The sequence below is a fragment of the Bubalus bubalis genome, chromosome X (genome assembly GCF_019923935.1).
Source record: "Bubalus bubalis isolate 160015118507 breed Murrah chromosome X, NDDB_SH_1, whole genome shotgun sequence".
Taxonomy (NCBI): Eukaryota; Metazoa; Chordata; class Mammalia; order Artiodactyla; family Bovidae; genus Bubalus; species Bubalus bubalis.
Window position 1 is genome coordinate 40,319,877 of NC_059181.1, and position 16,386 is coordinate 40,336,262.

At 43.2% G+C, this 16,386-nt stretch overlaps 1 protein-coding gene across 3 annotated transcripts in view; it reads left to right on the forward strand.

Moving 5' to 3' along the window:
* The first annotated feature begins 7,495 nt into the window (after positions 1 to 7,495).
* Positions 7,496 to 16,386, forward strand: part of USP9X (ubiquitin specific peptidase 9 X-linked) — a 113,884-nt gene continuing 104,993 nt past the window's right edge. For 2 of the 3 annotated variants that reach the window (XM_025277246.3, XM_025277247.3), the window contains exon 1: positions 7,496 to 8,136. The gene's annotated coding sequence lies outside the window, so the exon portion shown is untranslated. The remainder of the gene's footprint in view (positions 8,137 to 16,386) is intronic. The other variant, XM_025277248.3, reaches the window with a different exon arrangement.

Genomic DNA, 16,386 nt, shown 5'->3' on the forward strand with positions numbered 1-16,386 from the left:
ACAAACCTCCGTCCATAGTTCTTCAGGCACTCTATCAGATCTAATCCCTTGAATTTATTTGTCACTTCCACTGCTAGTCACAAGGGATTTGATTTAGGTCATACCTGAATGGTCTAGTGGCTTTCCCTACTTTCTACAATTTAAGTCTGAATTTGGCAATAAGGAGTTCATGATCTGAGCCACAGTCAGCTCCCGGTCTTGTTTTTGCTGACTGTATAGAGCTTCGCCATCTTTGGCTGCAGAGAATATAATCAATCTGTTGACCATCTGGTGATATCCATGTGTAGAGTCTTCTCTTGTGTTGTTGGAAGAGGGTGTTTGCTATGACCAGTGCATTCTCTTGGCAAAACTCTATTAGCCTTTGCCCTGCTTCATTCTGTACTCCAAGGCCAAATTTGTCTGTTACTCAGGTGTTTTTTGACTTCCTACTTGTGCATTCTAGCCCCCTATAATGAGAAGGGCATCTTTTTGGGGTGGTAGTTCTAGAAGGTCTTGTAGGTCTTCATAGAACTCTTCAACTTCAGCTTCCTCAGCATTACTGGTCGGGGCATAGATTTGGATTACCTTGATATTGAATGGTTTGCCTTGGAAATGAACAGAGATCATTTTGTTGTTTTTGAGACTGTGGTAGTTGAGTCGCTAAGTCGTGTCTGATTCTTGCGACCCCATGGACTGTAGCCTGCCAGGCTCCTCTGTCTATGGGATTCTCTAGGCAAGAATACTGAAATGGGTTGCCATTTCCTTCTCCATGGGATCTTCCCGACCCAGAAATCGAACCCAGGTCTCCTGCATTGCAGGCAGATTCTTTACGAACTGAGCTACAAGGAGGTACTTGGCCTCAAATACTCCTGCAGGCCATAATACTCTGGGTACCTGGTTAACCTTTGGGCATCTCAAAGGTTTAACAGATGACTGCGGATTGGCCTTTGGCTCTAATTATAAAATCAATAACATTTATCCAGAAAAATGTGTTTTAAGGCCCAGACTGCCAATCTACAGCTTCTTGGTTTCAGCCTGACCCCTATGCAGAGTGCAAATAGCTTCTCCTGCCTTGGAACTTTCCACTATGATTTGGCATCCTGTAGCAGCTAAATGCGGAGAAGGCAATGGCACCCCACTCCAGTACTCTTGCCTGGAAAATCCCATGGATGGAGGAGCCTGGTAGGCTGCAGTCCATGGGGTCGCTAAGAGTCGTACACGACTGAGCGACTTCACTTTCACTTTTTCACTTTCATGCATTGGAGAGGGAAATGGCAACCCACTCCAGTGTTCTTGCCTGGAGAATCCCAGGGACGGGGGAGCCTGGTGGGCTGCCGTCTATGGGGTTGCACAGAGTCGGACACGACCGAAGTGACTTAGCAGCAGCAGCAGTAGCTAAATGAGGGTTTCTCAGGGCCCTCAGAACCAGCCTGCCAATGCAGGTGACATAAGAGAAATGGGTTCAATCCCTGGGTTGGGATGATCCCCTGGAATAGGGCATGCAACCTACTACAGTATTCTTGCCTAGAGAATCCCATGGACAGAGGAGCCTGGTGGGCTACAGTCTATAGGGTTGCAAAGAGTCAGACACGACTGAAGTGACTTAGCACGCATGCACACACAGCCACTAAATGGTAGCATCTTGGGGGCAGGGTAACCGCAGTGCCATTTTGATTGTGAAAATGGTTGAGAAGATCAGGTCGACTTTGCACGTCCACATTTAAATCATGAGGCATATACTTTGGCTAAGTAAGACTTGGAATCTTCTGAACAGATATGTGGACAGGGCCTTGCTATACCACTGTTGGGGTGCTCTGAGTTTATTAGAGCTAGCATAAGGGCAGGAGGGAGGCCTAATTAGCAGCCGGAAGTCATGCTCAAGCAGCTCACCCATGCCACAAACTGGTGAAAGGAAGACTCAGGCTTCTCTAAATGTGCAGTTGTTCCTCTCCAAGTGGGAAAATATGTACTTGTGCAGTTGTTACTCTCCAAGTGGGAAAATATGTACTTCTCTTGCTTAGATGAAATAGCAAGACTGTGCTAGTAAAAACACATTTAAAGGATCAGATTATTTTGCATTGTGGTTTACATGAAATATATGAAATAGAACCCTGCAAAACTTAAGTAAAACCCAAGAGAACCAAAAATTCTAGAGTAAAATGAGTCAAATAATAACCTGGACTGTAACCAAGTGCTTGACTGGGAATAAGTCCATTTCTGAGAGATCCTCTCAGAGCAGGATGGACGGACTATTTTTAAGCATGTCTGTTCTAGGCACTGGTGTCTAAAATTCAACTGAATATCCTTGAGCACTAGCATATTATCGTCTGTGATCTTTGGTGTTGTACCTTTTCTCTCTGGCTTCATTCTCTGCTTGATGTCATGAAGGAAAATGAAATGGGGCCATGTCCTCAGATTCTTAGTTCTCATATTTTTATGTTAAAATACTCAGTCACTGTGGATTTTCTTCTTTCCATTCAAATCACAAAGCCTTCTCCAGGGGACGTATTATCAAAGATCCCTCCTTTTTTATATTAGCTTGGCCATTAACCTAGAAGACACTTCTGCAGGAATGAAGCATTTAACACTTTGCCTATAGAACTTTGAAATGTGTAGCTCTGAAAGTATTAAATAATAATTTGTTCAGGAAATTCTGTCTGTTCTTTAAGTAAAATGTACTAGGAAGTAATGAGTAAACTTATCAAGCTTTTCTGGGGGATCATGGAAATAAGAGTATATTGGGAAATTTTATGAGGAAATGTGATATAATAAGGCTTTGCTCTACAAAGGCAGAACTAGGAAGTAAAAAATTAGTTTTAAACCTAAAGGACAGGTGTTAGAAAAGAGAAACCAAAATAAAAGACCTAAGAAGGAAGCCCTGGACTATATGGACTTTAAGGAGCTGCACTGTGACACTGAACCTATTCTTTAAACTTGTGCTGTGCTCAGTCATTCAGTCCTATTGGACTCTTTGTGACCCCATGGACTGTAGCCTGCCAGGCTCCTCTGTCCATGGGATTCTCCAGGCAAGAATACTGGAGTGGGTTGCCATTTCTCCCTGCAGGGCATCTTCCCAATCCAGGGATCGAACCTGGGTCTCCTGAATTGCAGGTAGATTCTTTACCAACTGAGCTTCGAGGGAAGCAAGTGGAAGGTGTCAAAAGGGGGCAGTCTTACAGGCCACACTCACCCTGGGAGCCATGGTGCACACTGGGTAGCTCCAAAGAGCAGAGAAAGGAATGAGTTGCTGCTGACTTGGTGGACTAAGTCCCCCTAGAACTACTGATGGGGATGTAGTTCAGGCTAAAGCATATGACACTGATTTTTTTCCTACTTGCACAACACTGCAAGTACGAAAAAATTGGTAAAATGTATATAACATAAAATTTTTAAATGTGTACCATTCATTGGCTTAATGTGCATTCACAATGCTGTGCAACTTCCACCACTTTCCATTTCCAGAACGTTTTTTATCACTGCAAACAAACACTGTACCTGTTAAACAATTACTGTTCATTCTCTCCTTCCCCCAACCCAGGTAACCTCTATCCTACTTGTTGTCTCTATGTGTGTGCTTAGTTGCTCAGTTGTGTCCAACTTTTTGCCACCCCATGGACTGTAGCTTGCCAGGCTCCTCTTGTTCACGGGAGTTCTCCCGGCAAGAATACTGGAGTGGGTTGCCATTCCCTTCTCGAGGGGATCTTCCCAACCCAGGCAGCAAACCTGCATTGTAGATGGATTCTTTACCTTCTGAGCCACCAGGGAAGCCCTGTTGTCTCTGAATTTGTTTATTATAGGTACCTCATTAAGTGGAATCATATGATATGTGATCTTTTATGTCTGACTTCTTTCACTGAGCACAATGTTTTCAAGGTCCATCCATTTGTAGCATATATTGAAATGTCATTCCTTTTTAAGTCTGACTAATAGTCCATTGTATGTTTATACCACATTTTGTTTTTCCACTCATCTGTTGATGAACATCTGAATCGTGTCCACATTTTGGCTATTGTGAACAATACTGATGTGAATATGGGTGAACAGGTATTTGTTTGAGTCCCTGCTTTCAATTCTTGTGGGCATATACTTCGGAGTGGAATTGCGGGATCGTATGATTTAAGTTTAGCTCTTTGAGGAACTGCCAAACTGTTTTTCCAAACTGCCAAATGTTGGCTATGTCATTTTACATTGTCCACCAGCAGTGTACAAGAGTTCAAGTTCTCCACATCCTTGCCAACACTTGTTATTTTCCACTTTTTGATAACAGTCATCCTAATGGGTGTGAAATGGCTTCTTCTCATGGTTTTGATTTGCATTTCCCTAATGTCTAGTTGATGTTAAGCATCTTTTCATTGTGCATATTGCAAAAAAGCCAGCTGGGATTTTGGTAAGGAGTGGGTTGACTCTGTAGATATATTTGGGGAGTACTCCTATCTTAACAATTAAATCTTCTAATTGTTGAACACTGGCTGTTTTTCCATTTCTTTTGGTCTTTAATTTTTCAATGATGTTTTGTAGTTTTCAGTATACCAATCTTGTCCTTTACTTAAATTCATTCATTAGTATTTTATTCTTTTTGATACTATTGGAAGTAGAATTTTCTTAATTTCATTTTCAGACTGTTGATTGTTGGCATATAAAAATATAATTGAGTTTTAAAATATTGACCTTATATACTGCAATCTTCCTAAACTCATTTATTAGCTCTTTTATTTTTTGCCGCACCGGGTCTTCATTGCTGCACCCAAGCTCTCTCTGATTTTGGCAAACGGGGGCTGCTCTAGTCGTGGTGTATGGGTTTCTCATTGCAGTGACTTTGTTGTTGTGGCGCATGGGCTCTAGGATGCATGGGCTTCAGTTACAGCTCGTAGGCACTAGAGTGTTTGCTCAGTAGCTATGGCGCATGGACTTAGTTGCTCCAGGGCATGTGAGATCTTCCCTGGACCAGGGATTGAACCCATGTCCCCTGCATTGGCAAGATGATTCTTAACCTCTGGACCACCAGGGAAGTCCCTTTAATAATTTTTTATAGTGGATTCACCAGGATTTTCTACATACAAGATTATGTCATCTGCAAATTGTAGTTTCATTGTTCCTTTCTTACCTGAATGCCTTGTAGTTCTTTTTCTTTCCCTGGTTTGAGCCACATGTACAATGTTGAATAGAATCAGTGACATCCTTTTAAAGGTGCATTTTAAAATTTTTTTATTTTAAGTAATTATTTAGTTGGCTGTGCTGGGTCTTAGTGGTAACTTTTGAACTCTTAGTTGCAACATGTGGGATCTAGTTCCCTGACCAGGGATCAAACTCAGACCCCATGCATTGTGAGCTCAGAGTCTTAGTCATCAGGGAAGTCCCTAAAGGTGCAGTTTTGATAGGGGTAAAAGACCTATGTTCAACATTTACCAATCCTGTCTGGTGACCTTGTGAAAATCACTTATCCTTTCTGTTATCTAACATCAATAGTAATAAATTTTCTGGCTATCTCATGGGGTTCTGAGGATTAAATAAAAAAACCATTCACTTTGGAGTGTATGTGGATGGTAGTCTACTCTTTAGGAGCTCATACACTAGTGGAAGACAATCCATTCATGGAAATAATTATAAAAATAAGATTAAATGTGGTTTCAATTATTAGGCCTATGAATTTTGTATCTTGGACACTGTATTGGATGATTTTCATAGTGAAAACTTATAGTTTACTACTGTATACGGAAATGGTTTAAAATTATTTTTAATATTTATTTTTTGCTGCACTAGGTCTTCATTGCTGGGGATGGGTTTTCTCTACTAGCAGAAAACGGGGACTACTCTCTAGTTGCCCTGCCTGGGCTTCTCATTGGGGTGAGCACAGGCTCTAGGGCACTCAGGCTCAGTAGTTGTGGCTACGGCTTAGTTGCCTCCTAGCATGTGGCATCTTCTCGGATCAGGGCTTGGACCCGTGTCCACTGCATTGGGAGACGGATTCTTAACCACCGGACCACCAGGGAAGCCCTCAAAATTTAACGTACTAATAACATTATGCTCTCCTGGCGTCATCCTAGTTTGGACTCCATTTTAACAACCGTTTATTAAAAAGCAACTTAATTGTAGCCACTAAATCCAACCCTGTTCTACACAAAATATAATTTTATTTTTTAGGGTTTTGCTATAATTTCGCATACAATTTGGTGTCCACAGCATTTTTTTACGTCCAGAGTATCTGCTTAAATTAGGAGCTGCATTTCTTTTCTCTTCATCTGGGCATTCAAGACAGGCTGTATTTTCCTTGCACTACATTTATTTGAGATTAGCCTGATAGGCTTCACGTCGGAATATAAACACGTAGAAAATAACCCATGACATGGATGTCTTAGGTTCGCAAGGCCCTTCGGGTTCTAACACTGAATTGTGCTGATGATTTGGTATGAGGCTAATCTTGGTACATTCGCTATGCCATCAGTGGCACCTAACTGTTCTCTTTGATGTTTTAAGGCTCCAAAGGGTGGCAGGTCACGGTCAGGCTGTGAAGGAGCCCAAATGCTTTCTGGCACAGGTGCTGCACGATCACCTGAATGAACTTCTCAGAGCACCTGCTTCCAAGATTGGGGAAAGGGCCCCCACTCCCAACTCCCCCCTGCCGCCGCAGGAGATAGCCACACCTTCTCCCTATCGGCAAGGAGCAGGTGGCTGGCCCTTGGCACCTCGCACCACGGCCCCCGCAAGGTACCCGCCCCGTGGGCTTGGCCGGCTCACGAAACACGTGACGAGGGTCAGCTGTGCCACTGGGATCCACCCCCCACAACCACTGCGAGGGCGACCGCCCAGCGCGCGGTCTCTGGGTCCGCTACCCTCCCCCCACAATCACGGAAAAGGGGGTGGTGACGTCATCATCCGGGCACTCGGCGGCGGGGCCTCGGTTCACAATGGAACAAAAACAAGCGGCCCAAGTCGAACTCTGAGCGACGCGACTGTGGCTTGCACGGTTAACTCTGTCCTGGCCACGCACCCTGCCAATCCCGACATCCCAGTTCCTTCTCCGGCACGCCAGATCCTTTCGGGCCGCCCCGCCCCCGCTTCTGCCTGTCCTGCCACTTCTGCCCTCACACAGCCCCGGAGGCGAGGGGCATGGAACAGTTCCTGGCCGTAGTGCAACCCTGGAGGAACAGTACTGTTTGAAAAATCTTGACCGCATTTTCCTCCCATCCCCCACCCCGGCTCCCCGAATTCCAAGCGTCTCTCGCCTGGCCCGGCTTTCCCAGAGGCAGGAGCCATTCTTCCCCGGCGGAAGACCGCCCCGGCTGGACGGGGGAGAAAAGGGAGAGCAGAAGGAGCAGCTGAGCCAGAAAGGGGAGGAGGGCTCTGGGGCTGGCCCCGTGAGGGGCGGGGCTTGGCGGGGGCGGGGAACCTCGGGTCTGGGCGGTGCTGGGGCTTGTAGGAGTCTGCGCCGTCGCGCTGCTGCCTCCGCCGCCGCCACTGCTGCTGCCACCGCTACCGCCGCCGCCACTGGCCGAGCGGTTTTTTTTTTTTTTTTTTTTTTTTTTTGGTTTGCCGGATCCGCCATATTGAAGAGGACGGGCATCCGCGGCTGCGGAAGCTAGTCTCCGCCGCCGCCGGAGCCGCAACCTCCCTGCACCCGGCCCGTTCGGGCCTCTGCCGCGCGGAGCCCCTCCCCGTATCGCTCAGCTCACAGGCCTCGCGGGAGGCGGCTGCTTCTGCGCCCGGTGCTTCGCTGGGCGCCGGGTGCTAGGAGCAAGCCGCAGCAGAGCGAGCAGGCCCGGAGCGGGGACAGAGGCGGCGACCAGTGGAAGGTGAAGCCGCCACTGCGGGAGGAGGAGCAGGAGGAGGTGACGCAGGAGAAACGCACCGCCCGGAGCCCGTCTGCGCTCATAAAGAGCCTCAGCCCGAGGCGAGAAGGGGGAAGAGGGAGGCGGCCGGCTGAGGGGGGGGGGAGGAGGCGGCCGCGGCCACCTCTGCTGCAAGGCGGGCGCGGCGAGCAGCGAATTTCGGTGTCCCTGTGCAGCTCCCCGGTTCCTACGCCTACGATCTCTCGACACACTTTGTCGCCCGTCACCCTTGGGCCTGGGATGCACCCAGGGTCGGCCTTGTCCCGGGACTGAGCCTTGGTTGTCGCCTCCGCGTGTCTTGCTTCTTAAGAGAAGACGCCTGTGTCGTGCGGTGAGTAGCTAGCAGCGCCGGGACGACGCGCTTTTCCGGGGCCAACAGCTGGATCGAGGGGAGGGGAGGGGAGGAGGGCGAGGGGGTGTGCGTGTGCGCGGTTCCTCTCGCCGCGGCCGGAGGCCGGGCCGGGGGCTTCCCGGCTCTCGGCCCTGGGCCTCGGGCGGGGCGGGCGCGCGCGGCTCGGGTAGGGGCGCGGGGCTCTGTTCCACGCCGAGCCGGCGTCCCGGGAGCGTGTCTGTGTGTTTTGGACTGTAAGGGAAAATGGCTGACGGCTCCGTCCCTCCCCCCTCCTCCCCTTCCCGTCCTGTCTGGGGCCGAGTCGGAGGATGGAGTCTCCGGGCGCGGCGTGCAACCCCCGCATCCGCAGCCCACGGCCGGGTCGGCGCCGGGGGCTCGTCGCCCCCTGACCTCGGGGCTTGCAGCCCGGCCCTCGGCGGGCTCGAAATCGTTCTCCTTCCCGGTCTCGTTCCACTTGACACCAAACGCCATTACTGAGGTGGAGTGATTTGGAGCCGTAGAGCTAGGCCTCGGCTACGCCTGGCTATCGGGCCCGCCGACTTGTCCACCTCTCCCCCACCCTCCCACGATAACCCGCAGCTTCTCCTGGGCCCTGGGGTCTGGGAGCCGGAGCCGGGTTATCGGCCTCCTCCATCTCCCTCGCCCCCCTTCATTTACGGAGGGCCAAAGCTGCGGAAGATGTTTTGATGCAGAAGTCGCTTCCCAGCGAGCTTGGACCCACCACCTTTATATTTTTAATGGTTTGTGCAAAAAAAAAAAAAAGTACTAGCATGTGTAAGTTGGATAATGATAAAACCTTCGGATTCTTGTGACCGTGAGGCTTCGGATTTGAGAAATGGTATATTTTTCATTCATTGTGAAATATTCAAGAGTTACGGAACATGTGTATACGTGTTTTGCAGTATTTGTATGGATTTCTGGGGCGACTGGAACTTACCCGGGGATTTTTAAACTCTTCAACAGAATCTGTTTAAATTAAACTTGTAATTATTTGGAAGTTCCATACTTAAAATGTTAATTGGGTTTTCCGTCGTGCAGTTTACAGGTGTGTTTAATTTCTTCAGATTGTCTTTGAATGCAACTGAGCGTGTTCTTGGTTAAATAGTCACGCTTCATTTCGAGGAGAGGGAAAGACTTGCAGCGTTCTCTGACCTGGAAACCCTCGAGTCCCCCTGAATCTGCATAACATTGGTAAACCGTAACTTTTGAGGAAGAATTCGGGAGTCTTTGATTAAAAGAAACTTTTCAGCAGTTACTTAACCTCTTTTGGAGCGCATTATCCATTCTTAGTGATTATATGGTAAGGACTCCTTAACCGTGACTCGCTTGGCTTTGTTAATCCGTACACTTGAACTTAAAAATAGAGACTACGAACTCTTCTTTAGATCTTACTGGTGTACTGATTCGGTGGGCTGCCATTTTGGTTTTAGCAAATGCCTTCATAGTTCTGAAAGATTTATGCATTAAATGTACAAAGATGTCAACATTCTCAATTTGATAACCCATGTGCTTTGTCATACTTGTAACAGCGCTTGGATTAGAGTGAGAAAGAAACATTTGGAATTAATACACCAAGGGCGAACTCATAATGTTTCTGATAGCCTATTATGTTTTCTCTCATTTAAAAATGATCCTTTTGAACTATACGTGTTTTTTTTCCTCTACCCTGTTCCCTGTATTTTTTGCAAGAACACAGTTTGTAACTCTTAACCTGTTATCTTAATGTTCTCTTGCCGTTTCTTTTGTTTGCTGACCCTGGTAGTTTCTGAGAGAAAATTTTTGGAGGGATTAAATAACAGCAAAAACCGTACAAGAATCTATGAATCTAGAATCTGAGAATCTAAATTTATCAGAAAGTAGCTTTGAAGGGCAGATGTTACCTTTCATCAAATTACTGGAATCCCTTGGTGTTACATAGTTTTCTTGTTTTATCAATGAAAATGCTTCAGGAGGATTTACTTTGGATCTTTTTTTTTACCCAGGCTTTTGAAATAAATTTTCTGACATCTCAAGAAAACGAGATATTTTATGAGTACCTCCTTAAAGATAATTCTTCTGATATGATGTTAATAATGCTGCTTCGTTTTTGAAAATGGATTTTTCTCATGAATTTCCTGGTCCTCAAGTTCTTGATTATTTGGGCACAGCAAGCATTTTTTCTTTTAGCTCATTGTTTGTTTCATAAGAGTTTTAAAAGTAACAATTTTTGTACTTTCAGAATTTTTATATCAGGTTAAAAAATTGTTTTCAAGATTAGTTCTCTTATAAATGTTTTGGACAATTACAAAGGGATAGGGGAATTTTATTCTGTGGTTGTGGAGCTAGTTGGTGTTTTTGTGTTTTTTTTTTTTTTTTTTAATTTTAAACAGTGTAATGCTTTTATTATAGCCTGCATTATATTTTTCTTAGTGGTGGTATGTTTTCTGAATCCTGAAATATTTTCCCCAAAAATTTGGAAAATGGGGTTTTAGTTTCTATGTAGTTCTTTGAGGAGCTGCATCTTTGAAAGGTATTGTATTTATTGCTAAATTCTCTTCTAATTTTAACATGGAATCTAACAATGTTTAGCAACAGTTTAATGCGTTGGACCTCAACCCTGACTGTACATTAGAATCACTTAGGTAAGTTTTCTGTTTTTAAAAAGAAAGCAAAAACTAATGCCTGGGTCCCGCTCCCAAAGACTTACTAATCGGTCTGATATGGGCCCTGGGCAGAAGTGTCTTTTAAAAGGACTGTGGGTGATTGTCACACTGTCAGGGTTGAAAAACCAGTTATTGCTGGTAGCATGTTCCTACTGAACTTTCTAGTGGATAAATAAGATAGTTTTTTCTTCCTTAACTGTTTCCCGTTATCACAACAATTGTCATTTGTTGAATTATGTGACAGCGCTATGTTAAACACTCTGTTTGACATCATATGTGGATCTTAAATATTATTTCCATTAAACAAAGGACTAAGGTCTGTCCGGTTCAAGTAGTGGTGCTTCGACTACTCTGCCTTGTTAGTAAAATGACACCAATTATTTTTTTTAAATGGGACTTTTGTTTCCTGTACCAGAGAGGCTTTAGATTAAAATTTTAATAAAAATATAATAGTCTGCAATTTGGGAAATATCTTGATTGACTAAGGGAAATGCTAAAACTCTGCTGCAAATAGGTTCTTCCTGCTGCAAATAGGTTCTTCCTTCCCCTTCCGTATGTTTCCCAACACGTTCAGGTTGATAGTTTAGTTGGTGGATCTGTTTATGACTAAAATAACGTAAGGCAACTTAAGATTCCTAAAAGATGCAACATCAGACATTTCTCTCTCAGCAATTTATTTAAATCATCCCATAAGTGAACATTTAGTATCATGTGAATTTCTGTTATCTCAATTTGAGAACTCTTGAGTTTTATTTAGCTTAGTTTAAAATCAGTGTAATTTTCACAAAAAAATTTCAAAATGAAGGGTTTTATTTTGCTTTTTTTTTGCAGTATTGGTTGATAATTTTATGGGATGAATGAAATAGCAATAATACCTTTATTTGGTGTTTCTGTTAATTCCCTTGGTCCATTGTGCTAAATTCTGTATGAGAAGGCTGCTAATACAGAGTCTGAGCATCCTTAAGGTGTCACATGATTTGTCACAGATCTGTTATTAATGATCACTGTCTTCCTATTTTCTATGCTGTAGGGTCCATCATAAGGAAAAAAGATATCATGAAAGGTCTGATATTGGAGTTTGAATTTACCGTTCAGTTATTACTATTGGATATAAAGTAATGATCAATGTAATATGCTTTTAAGGACTATGGTGTGAAAAGGCGTACTGTTAAGATGAGATATGTTACCTAAATTTTTTTCTTCAAATGTGCCTATGCTAGTCTTTTGGGCCTCAGCACACGCACACTCTCTCTACATGCATTTCATAGCTAGTGGGTTTCCAGTTCTACAGTCACTGTCTTAACAGTTTTCTAGTTGAGCTGTGTATCAGAATCACCTGTGCAGCTTTTTCAAAATGTATTTGCTTGGGTCTTACTCTCTAGAGATTATAATTGAGTAGATTTGAGGTAGCAAATGGCATTTAAAAACTAAGAATATGATTCTGATGAGCAGCTAGGTTATTTTTTGGCAATGTATTTTAGAAAAAGGGAAGATGAGATTCTGAGTTAACACACATATTTATTCATTATCTCTTACTGAGCATCTTCTTAGAGTTTCAGCTTTAATACTAACATTATTAATACCTGTTAAGGCATTAGTTTTCTTTTCATCAAATATTTATTTGGCATCTACCATGTGCCAGGCACTGTTCTAGAGATTACTGTTGTCTGGAAGCTTTTGTTATATGAAGTGAGGGCTATTGGACTAGCTGGTCTCTAAGGTCCTTCCTAGCTCTAATTTTGTTATTCCTTATTGTGCTTTATAGAAGGGGCCTTAATTAAGTTGTTATAAAAAATATGCTGGGGCTTCTCTGGTGGCTCAGCGGTCAAGAATTCGCCTGCAGTGCAGGAGACATGAATGAGTTCGATCCCTGGGTCAGATCCCCTGGAGGAGGGCATGGTAAGCCACTCCATATTCTTGCATGGGAAATCCCGTGAACAGAGGAGCCTGGCGGGCTACAGTCCACGGGTTCACATCGAGTCAGACACAACTGAAGCAACTGAGCATGCACGCATGCGAGAAATATGCTTAGTTATGGTTTAAGCCAGTGGAACTTGCCTTTTACCTTTTATCCTCTTTAAGTAAATTAAATAGAATTTCCCTATGAATGCCAGCCTTCTCCAGTGAGCCCAGATGTCAAGTACAGCAGACATGTATTCTTTTAGTATTGGTTTTAGAAATAGCCGTACTTAGGATGCTTTTAATTTTGGGCCAGTAACTACTACGTAACTCTGGTGTCAACCGTTGTTTTACCATTCCTTTTCTGTATTGATATTCTGTCAGTTACCTCTGCACTGCTTGTATGTTTTTTGTTTGTCTTACTTATTTTGTTCAGATGCTTTGATTAATTTTATTAGTTCAAATTCTTTTTAGGTTGGTGGCATCTATCTGATCAGATTCAAGAGCCTAAGTCATTGACATATGCCTGGCACATAGACTTTCAATAATTATTTGTTGGACGTTTAGTTCATTTTCTTAATATGATTCCTCTATTTCTTTGCCGCGCCCCCCCCCCCCCCCCCCCTTTATTACTTGGAGTCGCTTAACTTGACCAGATAATCCTTTTATGATGAGCAGTCCTGGAAGTCCTGAAACAATCTAGTCAAACTCCTTGTTTTTCAGGTGTGAAACATGGCTCAACAAACTAAGTAACTTCACTAAGATAGTGTGCATAGACTAGCTTATATGTGAAGCTATTTCCATATCTAACAAGTCACGTTAATTACTGAATTCTTTGGATTCCATGACCTTTGCAGTGATTCAAAATTCACACTTAAAATCTTTTCTTAATAATGGATAAAAAAGGTCAGAGATTCTGTCCTTTACCTTTGTGTATTACAGAACACATAGAGTAGCATTATTTACTGGGACTTCCCTGGTGGTCCTGTGGTTAAAACTCTGCTTCCACTACAGGGGGCATGGGTTCCATCCGGTTGGGAAACTATAAGATCCCACATGGCTCACCTTGTGGCCAAGAGCAAACAAACCCCCCAAAACAAAAAGAAACCTCTCCCCAAAATTGTAAACAACAACTTTGACTGCCTGAATGGCAACATTTGGGGGAATGTTTGACTCCTGATGTCTAGAATGGCCTGTACAAAATTGATGTATCATCATATTATGGCCCCTTTCTGGTTATCTTTTCTGTAACTGATCAGTCATGTACGCTTTGAACACTTTAGACTAATTGGCCAACCGTTACCGAAGACTTGTTTTCCTTGGGACAGTTTTGAGCTGGTTGTCTTGGATCTGATCCTCTGCTACAGAGCCTATGAAGTGGGAAGAGAAGAAAATTTAGAAAGAAAAGGAGCAGGGGAAACCTCTTTTTCCTGTCAGTTTATTAAAGTCCATTTCATTCCTACTGACTGGTGATTATTAAGAATTGTTAGTTTAGGTAGTTGGTTTCCTCTCTGTTCTGGTCTTTTCTTTCAACTGGGTACTTAGAACTTCTAAGTAAGTCTACCCTGTTTAACTTGGATAAGGAAATTATATGGTATTAGACCCATGTTCTGCCTAGGTAGTGTAGAAAGATTTGGCCTCTCCTTGATAACACTGCCTGAGTTAGAGCAGGGATCAGCAAGCTGTTTCTTGTAAAGGGCCAGATTGTAAATATTATAGATGGTAGTCTTTGCATTCTAAGAGGCAAAATTAAAGCTATTAGGTAAATATTTTGTTGATAAAATTTAAACTATAATGATAATTGAGTACAATTGATTGTAATTCTGGTCTAATAAGAGTCATAGAATGGGGGGGGGTACTAACAATACAGTATTTTGCCTATTGGGAGTTTAAAGTTCGAATGCTCTGCCATCAGGTTGACTGTAATTACAATGACCCTGTGTGAAATCCATTCTCAAGTTTGTGGGCTGTACAAAAACAGGCGGCTAGATTTGATCTGTGATAGTAGTTTGGCAGCCCTGGTATGGAGCATTGGTTCTCAAACCTGGAGGGCTTGTTAAAACAGAATGCTGGGTCCTGCCTCCAGAGTTTAATTCAGTAAGTATGGAATGGGGCCCGAGAACATGCATTCTCGAACAACTCCCAAGCATGGAACTACTCTTGGAGAATTAACTGGTTTAGAGGTGAAATCGAGCATATCCTACTTTTCTTCACGTTAATCACTTTATCTAATCTTTTTGAATATTTTTAATTTTGTTTTACTTTGTACTTTAAATTCAATGATTACACGTTAAATGCCTGTTGCGTAATATTATACCAGGTAACGGGATGCACAAGGTGAACAAGACAGAGTTGTCCCCATTATACATACTGGTTGGAGGGAGTTTAAAAATTAATTTCCACAAACCCTTTAGAACTGGAGTCTGGGGACAAAGAGCACCATTTTAAAAGCAGTGCAGTGGTGTTTGATACTCATGTTAAAGGAAAGCTAAATTGGAAAGGTTCGTTATCAAAATATTCGTTAATTTGATTTCTTAGGGGATAATATTCTGTTTAAATGAATTTTTCAGAACACCAAAACTTGCTTTTAAATACTTAAAACCAATTTATTATTTGATGGAAAGCTTTCTAAAGATGTTATATGCTTTTTTAAAATTTTCTAATTATGAAACTACCGTTATCTATTCTGTTAAAAAGTTTGGGTAGCATAAGAGAATGAAAGCAAGCTGCAAAACACCCAGACTCCACCCCCTGATAATTCCATCATGTGGAAGCAACCTTATTATTAGCTGTGTGTTTAAAGGTTCTCATCAGATGATCAGCTGACTAAGTCGTGTTTCCTCCTGTCCTCTGCCTCCACTTCTGCCTCAGACTTCAGAGTGTGCTGTTTGTTCATCCTAGAAGACGCTGTTTTGGGTCCCTCTTCACTCTGCTGCTCCTTTTTAGATATTGCTTTGGTAAATATTGCTCAAAAATCATGAAATTGATTTTAATATGATTTTCCAATTTTCCTGCTGTTTAAAACTTTTTTTTCCCCTGTCCTCTGTTCATCTGACTCCAGATTCTTGGTACACTTTGTGTGCGTCCCCACTTCTCTTGCCTTTTCTTCAATCCCCCTTTTAGGGGCTTTCTGTTCTTTGCTAGTGGGAGTAACATCAGGAGTATAATTTAACTATTTTTGGCCTGTTTCATTTTATGTATTTCTTGCTTTTCTTCTTTGGTGGCTATTGAAGTTTAAGGATGGTTCGCATGTACACTAAAAAGGTGCCAGACTGTTTTAAGTTTTTGTTTTTTTTTCTTAAGCTATCTCACTTTCTCAATGTTTATTTTCACTGTTGTCAGTCCTGGTTCCAATCTTATCCGCCCCCCCTCCACCTTTTAAACTGCTGTGGAGTGGGAAAGGAGGTAAGAGTTAGTAGTCTAATTGTGTATATATGTATATAGAGGGTGGATTTCGTACAAGAACTTTGAGCTCTGCTTCCTGTTCCTGTACTTTTTCCCATTGAAACATGTTAGTCTTTAACTGTGATGCATAAGATTTTTGTATACTCAGTACTTTAATACACTATGTATTAACCTCCCTTCTTTTTTCTCTTTTTTGGGGGGGGGGCTGCACCGGGTCTTTGTTGTGGTACGTGGACTCTTCTAGTGGTACAAGGGCGTCTCTGGTTGTGGTGCGTGGGCTTAG